Here is an 11032-nt window from a genome sequence, read left to right on the forward strand (position 1 = left end):
GTTATAGTGTGGTTGTGTGATACGACTTTTTAAAGTAGAAATACTAAAATAATGCTCTGTAGTCACTATGAATTTGGAGATGACAGTTTTGAAAAACTAGTTAAACCATCTCTTGAACAAAAAACAATTCTTTGTTCATAAAGGAAGAAGACTAGCAGAGTTATATTCATATTTGACATAACCATTGTTTTACATTCAAATTCATCTAATGCTTATGTAAATATACCTTGAAAGTTGGACATAGTGGCTCTTGCCACTTGGCTGCTCAAGAGGTGGAAACCAAGAGCATCACAGTTTTCCAATACAGGTAAAAAAACACAAGACCTATCTGAAAAGCAGGACTGTAAAATGAGCCAAACCTCAGTACTGCCAAAAAAAAAAGTTGAAATTTATCTAAAGTCATGGAAACTCACTTAGCATAAGTGTATACTCATTTATACCAGAACCCATGCATAGCTAGATTGTGTTCACTCTGAATTTCTCCATCTCTCAACATTGTAGTTATTTTATTTTCTCTTAAGGACAAAAAATATACTGGTCAGTTTCTTCACTCTGACAAAAGTCAGAGCCGAGGAAAGCAACTTAAGGGAGGAATGATTCATTTTGGCTCATAGTTTCAGTAGTGTCAGTCCAGAATCAACTGGATCCATACTTTAGACCTCAGGCAGCAGGCAGTGTCACTGTGGGAAGAGAATGTGGCAGAGGCTCCCCTCCTGGGGGCCAGGAAGCAAAAAGACAGGAAGAAGGGGTAAGGTAGGGACACATCCTGGTGACCTACTTTTTCCAGCTAAGCCTCACCTCCTACTTTCCACCTCTTCCCAGTAATACTATCATATTAGGAACCCATGTAAGGATTCCTCCATTGTTTACGTAAAAGCCTCATAATTGAAACACCTCTCAGTGATTGGACCAAATAGCTGGGAACTGTTTTGCACCCAAGCCTTTAGGGTGAACAGTTCATACCCTGCCTGAAACAGGTGGCTGTTAGCAGAATTTCTAATTTCATTAACAAGAAAAAAGTTCCATCAGTCTGAAAGAAGACTAGATGACCGTGGATCTTATTTTTGTATTCTTAAGCTGCTGTGTGTGACCAAGGGAGTAAGATCCAACTGCTTTGGTAATAGACCTGCCCCTAAGCTGAGAGAAAGTTCTGTGATCTTTAGCCCCACTTTGCCTACCTGGAATAGGCGAGTGGTTTTCCAAATACAGGATACTAACTATCTACCGATATATAAATAGAGAATGAAAAAGTGAAGGAATTTTACCCAGTTATTAAAACAGAATTAAGTCTTGCATAACAACTCTTACATATTTTGAGTATCTTCACAAAATATGAATATGAAGATAGACCTTAGTTAAACATTTGTTAAAAACCCTCTTGTTTGAGCCATACTCAATCCTGTTTTATTTGTTCACAAACCCTTTGTCATGGAGGCAAAGAATAACAATGGAAGCATTTTAGATTAAAAACTCCATAAGAGCCAGAATTTAGAGCATACTCTCTACTAATTACAATCCGGATGAGTTTGCTTCCTTACTCCCTATTTCCCTATTCCCTTTTTCTCACATATAAGATGAGAAAATTAATAGTATCTGTGTCAACAAACAACCCCCCCCCCACCCCATTGTGTCTGTGTTATAGACGTATTGTGTTTGAAGAATAAGTTGGTTTATATGTGTGAAACTCAGGCCAGGGCCTCGCACATAGTAAGTAAGCACTTAAGTGCTTGCTCTTATCTCTTTTTAGAATAGTGCTTGCAAAATATTAGGCAAAAATATTTCATAAATATGGAAATTGTTTTTCCAGTCCTAGGGCTTGAACTCAAGTCCTCAACGTAGTAATTATGATTACAGGTATTCTATTGCTCTACCTACCCTCTTGGATATGGGGCATTCAGCAATTTTGTCCAGTATTTTAAATAAGTTTTATTCACCAACATCTTGCCATATATGTTGAGGTCATGATACATGATGAAGTGTGAGAATTATAAAAGTCTCTTAGAGGAGGGCTGGGAAGGTGGCTCAGTGGTAGAGCGCTTGCCTTGCATGCCTGAGGCCCTGGGTTCGATTCCTCAGCACCGCATAAGCAAAAAGAAAAAGAAAAAAAGCCGGAAGTGGCGCTGTGGCTCAAGAGGTACAGCGCTAGCCTTGAAGTGAAGAGCTGAGGGACAGGGCCCAGAAAAGTCTTTTAGAGGTTATTGGGTTATTTTGCAAAGATGGAAAAGGAAGTTAAGACAGTCATAAGGGAACATGCCTATAATCCAGCTATTTGGGTGGCTGAGGCAAGAGGATTTTTGAGTTCAAGGACAGCCTGGGCAACCTAGCAACCTATCTCAAAAAAGAACAGGAAATTAGGAAAAAGTTTGTCAGTATATTTATATGATTTTTGAGAGACACTGAAGTGTAACTGTAGTTTATGTGCATTTTCTCTGTTGTACTTTAAGTGAAATATTGAAAGTGAAAAAATTCTTAGACATCACCAAAATCTACTTCCAGGAGTCTTTTTTGGACTTTAAAATATTTGTCTTCATGAAAGGTGCATATACCATTTAGTAGTACATTCAATTATCAGTGGGGGTTTTTTCTGTTTTTATTTTTTAGGGGTATATGTGTGCTGGTACTGGGACTTGAACTTAGCCTAGGCACTATCACTCACTTTTTCACTCGAGAATGGCACTCTACCATTTGAGCTACAGCTCCACTTCTGGCTTTTTTGCTCATTAATTGGAGTGGGAGTCTTCATGGGCTTTACTACCCAGGATGGCTTTGAACTTTGAGTCTCCTGAATAGCTAGGATTATAGGCATGAGCCACCAAGCACCTAGGTCCTGGGTGTTTTTAACCGATGAATTGAAAGTTTATGTCCTGCACGCAATGACTTTAAAGTCTCTACCCACTCACAATTGACAGAACTTGTAGACAATATGCATGTCCTTCAATAGAAGAATGGACTTGGTGGCAAACTGGTACAGCTTGAGCAATGGGAATGCCCTGGAGAAACCATCTTTTCCTGAGAAAAGCCATATGGCTCAACTGTATGACATACTGGACAAGGCAAAGATTATCAGTGCCTGGGTATTAAGGGTGGTGTAAAGCTGGGCACCAGTGGCTCACACTTGTAATCCAAGCTTCTCAGAAGGCTGAGATCTCAGGATCACACTTCAAAGCCAGCCACAACAGGACAGTCCATGAAACTCTTACCTCCAATAAACTACTCAAAAAGCTGGAAGTGGCTCTGGGGCTCAAGTGGTAGAGCACTAACCTGGGCACAAAGAGGCTCAGGGACAGATCCCAGGCCCAGAGTTCAAGCCCTAGGACTAGGGGGGGGAAATGGCATGAGAAGAGGGAGGAGGAGATAAAACATAGGATTTGGGGGCAGGGATTGTGCCGTGTGATTCTGTAAGGAATCTGTAAGATGGATGCTGTAATTGTATAAACCTTCGGGAATCTATAGGCTGTATAGCATAGAAGCCCTACTGCCGGCTCTGAAATAGTAATCCATCAATAGTGGCTCATAAGTTACAATAAATAGACGCAAATACCAGGCGCGTGCCTGCTGCCGTGCCCTGGCGTTGGGCTTCGCACTGCTGGGCGTTAGAGGTGCATCTTCTGCGATGGGTGCCATCCAGGACGCTTCTCCCCTGCTCCTGAGTCCCAGCTCCTCGGAGACCACTGGCCCCAGGGTGGAGGGCGATGACGAAGTGAACGGAGTAGATGGGGCATGGAGGACTGCTCCTGCATCTTCATCCCCAAGGCCGGGATACCCGATCAAGTCCCCCAGCATCGAGGCTGTAAAGCCATTGACTCAGGCCAACCGCAAGTACAGTCACACTCGTTTGCAAGCCAGGCCCATTTCCCATCATCGGGTGGGCTTGGTGTCCTTTGGTGGCTCCCCACCCAGGGGTCCGACGGCCCGGACCTGTGATGAGCTGCCGCACCGGCCCAGTGTGCACACCCCGGCCTGGGCTGAGCCCTGCCCAGCAGCCGGTGCCGCTTTCCTGGCAAGACGCGCTAGAAGCCTCGGGGACCAACTCGGCACAGCCTGGACAGGGGTGCCGGCCTGAGGACCGGCACCTGAGCGAGCTGGAGCCGTGTTTTTTCCCAGGTTTGCCACATCCAGATCACCTCTCAGAAGACTGCTGCGTTCCTTCTCCAGCCGGCCTTCCGACCTAGCCCTGACGCTAAGTCTGGGGGCTGTAGGGGACCGGGCAGGGGAGGGTGGGGATGGGGGAGGGGCGGAGAGAGAGAAGAGGGAAAAGGAGGGGGTCCCCCGGCCAGGCCCCTGTCTCTAGCCCAAGCTGCCTGGCCACCCTCTGCCTTCATTTTCGGCTGAAGACCAGAGTGTCCCTCCCCTTGGAGGCTGAGGCTCAGTGGGGGCCCCACCCACTCACTTTCCCTGCCCCCACTAGTGACCCCAGTCCCCTCCCAATGTCTATTTATCCGGGGCCAGAACTGCACAACCATTCCTCTCCTCCAAGGACTACCACCTGGTCTATTGAGACGCCAGCCTCCAGCTGGCGCAAAAAAGATTGCCTCCAAAAGAATGCAATAACGTATCTGACCTCTTGCACACTGTATTTGGTGGTGGTCATCTCCGTGGTGGAGATGAAAGCTAGATCCTGCTCCCTCAACCTTTTATTAACTGTTTTTGGGGAGGGGGGGTCCGGTCGTGGGGCCTGAACTCTGGGCCTAGGCACTGTCCCACAGCTCTTCAGCTCAAGACGAGTGCTCTACCACTTGAGCCACAGCACCACTTCTGGCCTTTTTTTTTTCTGCTTATGTGGTGCTGAGGAATCGAACCCAGGGCCTCAAGCATGCAAGGCAAGCACTCTACCACCCCTCCCTCTCTTCACCCCCCTAAAATTCCAGGATCTCTGAACCACAGCCAGAATGTCAAAGACCCTCTCAGGTTTTCTCTAATAAAGCTAGCCAATCACTCCGGTGCCAGTGACTCTGTAATCCTAGCTACTCAGAAGGCTGAGATCTGAAAGTCTGGATTTGAAGCCAGTCTGGGCTGTCTCCAGTTAACCACCAGAAAATCAAGTGGAGCTGTGGTTCAGAATGGTAGAGCGCTAGCCTTGAGCAAAAAAGCTCAAACACCCATGTTCACGCCCCATGAAGAAAAAATGCCCGCCTATCATCGAGTCACTCCTGTTCACTAGCATAGTACACATTTCTTACACTTAGCAGGCCTGTGTTTGTAGTGGGGAATGCAAAACAAGTACATCCTGCAAATCTGAACCTGTTAAATCCAGGCCGACTCCTCCCCATACATCAGACTGTTTTCAATGAATGCCAAATGGTTTTCTAAGTCACTGGTCACCAGAAAATCCTAAGACCTAGCAACAAAATCTAATGCCAGTGGGGTAGAGTAGGACAGCTTGCTCACTAAGGACATTATACTTAGATTTAGTTGGGTTTTATGAAGCTGGTACTTGTTGCCTTTCTAGTTTGGGTGTTACTCAGAAGGAAGTGGCAGTCGGCAGACTTTCCCTTTTGTTACCAAATATCTCGTAGGCATTGTAGATCTGTAATTTTACAGATTGAGTCTCATTTGTGCCTAGTGCCAGCCGTGGCAATGACTGCCACTCTAGCACTTGAGACAAACCTTCACTTCCACTGGCACTGGTTAGTTGGAGAAAAAGTGTCTTGTGGGCTTTTTGGCTGCCCTGCAGGCTCTGAACTATGATCCTGATCTCAGCATCCTGAATAGCTAAGAGTATATGAGCCACTGTGCTCAGCCTGACTCTTCCTTGTCAGCCTTTTTTTTTTTTAATTCAATGAATGCCATAGTAGTGACTATAGGGACTTTCCAAAATTCCCTTATTATTCCTTTATAATTATTATGCTCTCTTTTCACTGGTCTTGCAATGTATATATAGCTTGTTTTCTGGCTAATGAGATGTGCTTCTCAAGAGGCAGGTATTTTATGTTCTGGACCAAAACTGGCACTGAAATTGCTACCATAATTGTGCTATGAGGCTGAGGATGAAGCCATCAGTCAGGATAGTACCAAACTGCACACCTTTAGTCCTGATGTATGAATCCTAACCTTCCCTCTGGCTTATGTCACTTCCAGATAGATTCTTTGGATATCTGTAGCCCAAACAAGCTAACCTGATACAGAATATGAGTAAAGGAAATGGGATCTTCAGGTACCAAACCAAGAACTATGGAATTGACAAGCTGAGAGAGGTGAATTGGGTGTGACTCCCATTATTCCAGTCAACTGACTTCTTCATTTGGCCAAATTCTTACCTTATCTATGGAGATAATGACTACATACCTAGCATTAAGGGAAGTGGTAGAAAGATTCAGGATGTTGGAATATGACAGTTATTTCTTACAACATACAAGAGAGGTGCATCTAGCTCCAGGTAGCCTTATCTGAAAGCAGAAGTCCTGTCTGCTTTGTCAGCAAGTCCAACGTGAAACCTTGAGGTTTTTAAAATGCTGAATTATCTCCCCAAGACAAGGGAGACAGGACCCGAGATACCTTTCAGAACTACAAGATTACGAATTATTTCTTTCTTCCAAAGATACTGCTTCAAATTGCCTCAAAACTAGATATTATTAAATAGGTCTGAGGGATGAATGAGTTACAATAATGCATATTCTATCACAGTTTAATGAGAAATTACAGAAAAAAAGCAAAGGGAGTTCCAATTTCTGTCCTTACAACAATCAGCTCAGTTTCATTTCTTTTTTAAAAAGTTCTTTGGATTTTTAATATTTTATTGAGGATGTTCTTGTGAGATACTGGCTTATACCATTGCTGTCATGTATCAAACTTTGGTCATACTACATGAAAAAGAGGTTGGGACATGTTTTCTAATTTGGAAGAATGTAGAAAATGACAAATTCATGAGCAAAGCAATTGGATGGAAACTTTGTGAGTTTTCTGAAATGTACTGTTCTCAGCTGTGTCTATTTTATGTAACTAGCCAACTTTATTGGAACAAAGTTGTATGAGAGTATATGCTGGGGCTAAGAATGTAGCCGAGGAATAGAGTGCTTGCCTAGCATGCATGAAGCCCTGGGTTCAATTCCTCAGTACAACATAAATGGAAAAAGCCAGAAATGGCACTGCGGCTCAAGTGGTAGAGTTCTAGGCTTGAGCAAATAAAGCTCAGGGACAGTGGGCAGGCCCTGAGTTCAAGCCCCAGGACTAGACAAAAAAAAAAGTATATGCTACCTGGGTCTGCCAGCATGAACTTCAGAACAGTCAAAACCAAGCAAATGTCCAAACAATGGTTCCTTCCAGGACCTGACAAAGTTGTGAGCCCAACTGAAAGCTGCATGGGTATGAACATCAAGACTTGCTAAGAGAACTTAAGCAACCTTAAAACATGTTAGAGTTTTAAAGCTGTATTAAAGTCAAGGTATGATTCTGAAATTTTAAGTTCAAGTGGAACTGACCCAGACAGGCAGAGTACTAATTGAGAACGAAATTTTCTGTGCATATACACATGTGCACATGCATGCAATTCTGGGGTTTGAACTCAGGGTCTCACACTTGCTAGGCAAGTGCTTTACTGCTTAAGGCAATCTGCAGCCCTTGAAAGCCTAAATGATCAAACTGAATAGTTCTAATACTAGAATGTTTATACAATTTCCTTCTAGAAAGCAGAATTCTTGTCTGCCCAATGGAAAACAAGAAAATAAACTGAAATGGAAAATTCTTAATAAAGTATATATGTTTCCATGGCGACATATGGATTCTAGAGAATCTTCAGGAATGTCCCCTTTGATAAACAGGAAAGAAAAGTTTTGATTTGTATATTCTATTTTTTAAAAAAACCTCAAGGATAAGCATTGTGATTTGCTAGCTAAAACCAATATTCTAATTTATTTCTTATTTATGTTGGTGCTCACAGTGGGGCTTGCCCTGACTTTTTTTTTTTTCCTCAAAGCTAGCACTCTACCACTTGAGCCACAGCTCCACTTTTGGCCTTTTGATGGTTAGAGATAAGGGTCTCATGGACTGTCCTGCTTGGGTTGACTTCAAACCTGGATCCTCAGATCTCAGCTGTCTGAGTAGATTACAAGTGTGAGCCACCAGCACCCAGCTCTAATTTAAAATTACAAGTCTTAATTAAGATATAAAATCAGCAAAATTCCTTTACCACTCCCCCCAACCCCTTCCTCATCAGCAGCTAAACATTTATGAAGCACCAACCATCCAGAGTACCAGTAATTTGTCTGAGGCTACACAAATCAATAACTGGCAAAGCTATTTAGCATTTCCAAACACAATGCTCTGTCGGTAGGCATTTCTTTAATCATATGGAGTCATACTATTCTTCAATGGCATGTCTATTATTGTAGATTATTACAGATTAGTATTAGAGCTACTTACACTTTTCCATTTACAAGTAATGGCACATGCATCCATACACATTATTTCTCTGTAGCTAATTTCTTGAAGTAAAATTACTAGGTTAACTGTATTTATTAGTCATGGGGCTTGAACTCAGCCTTGGGCACTGTCCCTATGCTTTTTTGCTAAAGACTACCACTCTACTATTTTGGGTTTGGTGGGTTTTTTTGTTGTTGTTTTGTTTTTGTAGGTTGTGGGGCTTGAACTCTGGCCTAAAGGCTACCACTCTACTATTTTGGGTTTGTTTTTTGTTTTTTGGTAGGTAGTGGGGCTTGAACTCTGGGCCTGGGCGCTGTCCCTTAGCTCTTCAGCTCAAGGTTAGCACTCTATCACTTGAGCCACAGCACCACTACAGTTCTGAGTGGTTTATTGGAGGTAAGAGTCTCACAGACTTTCTGCCCAGGCTGGCTTTGAACCATGATCCTCAGATCTCAGCCTCTTGAGTAGCTAGGATTACAGGTGTGAGTCACCAGTGCACAGCCCACTCTACTATTTTAAGCCAAAGCACCACTTCCAGTTTTTTGATGGTTAATTGGAGGTAAGATTCTCATAGACTTTCCTACCCAGGCTGGATTCAAACAGCAATCCTCAGATCTCAGCCTCTTGAGTAGCTAGGATTACAGGCATGAGGCACCAGCACTAGGCTTCACCTGTATTTTGGGTTACTCAATATTTAAAATACTACCACTCAGATCTATGGAAATTGAGTATTTCAAAATTTTGGTTTTCTTTCCCCCTTTGTGGAAAACACTGTCCTAGGGGGTCTTAAAATCTGGTAGGGAAAGTCTAAATTCTTGTTCAAAACTACCCTAGTCTCTTGTTCGCCTATAAAAATGATTATAGGAACTTGTTAAAATTGTACACTATTTTTAATGCAGACAATCATAGTTAACATGGAGCACTTCCTTTCTAAACCTCCTCCTTCCCTCTACCTCCCAGCACTGCTTCAACTGTGTAACAGACTTGCTACAAGCTAGCACGAAACAGTATTTAACAATGGATATTCTTTCCATTTTGGATCATAAAAAGGTATCAGCAAGATGCTCACGTCTCACATTTGTAATCCTAGCTACTCAGGAGGATGACATCTGAGGATCTTGGTTCAAAGCCAGCCCAGGCAGGAAAATCTATGAAACTCATCTCCAATAAGCTACCAAAAGGCCAGTGGAGCTGTGGCTCAAATGGTAAAGCACTAGGCTTGAGCACAAAACTAAGGGACAGCACCCAGCCAATAGTTCAAGCCCCCAGACCAGCACCAAAATACTGTAAAGCAAATTCTAAGTTTGCTGAGAACAATCCTCCTTTATATACAGAACTTGCATTTTAGTGGATAATGCAGTCTTCTCTAATTGTTACATATAGAACTACAGTATTTTTAATACAGGAACCTCTATACAACTACCCATGTGTGAAACAGTCCATACAAGTTGCTAGTTCCCTACCAAAAAAAAAAAATATTTTTCTATTTTGTTCTGAATTAGAATTTTTTTTTTCTTATGTAGACTTTTAAAAACCCATTTATGGCCAGGTGCCAGTGGCTCAGGAGGCTGAGATTTGAGGATCACAGCCCAAGCAACAAAGTCTATGAGACTTACCAAATTAACCACCAAAAAAGCCACAAATGGACCTGTGGCTCAAGTAGTTGTGCACTAGCCTTGAGCACAAAAGCTCATAGACAACACCCAGACCATGAATTCAAGCACCAGGACTAGCATCCCCACCTTCTCCCCCTGAAAAAAGTAAGTTAAACTAATAGTACCATATTCTAAATTTAATCATTTTACTGTATGTAACACTCTTCTGGCTATTAATAAGCAAGCTTGCCCAATTTACATGTGGCTCTAGAGGAGTAAGCACTGGCAGCCAGCCAGGTTTTAAGAGGACTGTAAGGACTGGGACTGGGGACATAGCTAAGGATAGAACTAGCCTGCTATGACTAGTCAGGCCCTGGGCTCTGACCCCAGGAATACAAAGAGAAGGCAAGGTCTCATTCTAAGCCTCATGTTTCTTGGCACAGAGACTGGGCATGTAAGTTTTGGTTATTTGGACATCCTGTTCAGACTTAAAATATCCAAATGAGGGTCACAGGAAATCTGTAGATAAGACAGATTCAAAATGTTTTCACTAGTGAATTTCAGTTGTTTTGCTTCCTTCTAGAACCTTGTCTACTCAAACTTCCATCCATTTCCATAACTTATCTATACGTATAGCTCAGAGTAGCAAATATCACTAGCTTCTCCAGACATTTTTAAACATTGTGGTCAGCCTACTAGAAGTATAACTTAGAACATTCCATGTTTATTAACATATCTCAAGAACTAGAAAAATTATCTGGAACATGGTAGGCATTGAATATGTACTTGCTGACGAAATGAAGTGCTGACTCCCAGCTAATCTATTCCACAATTCACTTTTCACAAACTAATCAGTAAAGTGGATACTTTTACCATTTCAGTTCTCCAAGATAAAAGACTTGGGACACACCCTGCATTGCATGCATGACACTTGCTGAGTCAGGAAGTATAGAAGGGAACTTCATGTGGGAGAAACAACATGTATTCACTTTGCAGAAATCAGTCTTTTCTATTTTCACCTTATTGCAGCCTACTACCTACCTGCTTCTTCCAAAAGAACTTAGGCAATATTTTTCTCT

Source organism: Dipodomys spectabilis, unplaced genomic scaffold (genome assembly GCF_019054845.1).
Source record: "Dipodomys spectabilis isolate Male_0828 unplaced genomic scaffold, ASM1905484v1 ptg000178l, whole genome shotgun sequence".
Taxonomy (NCBI): Eukaryota; Metazoa; Chordata; class Mammalia; order Rodentia; family Heteromyidae; genus Dipodomys; species Dipodomys spectabilis.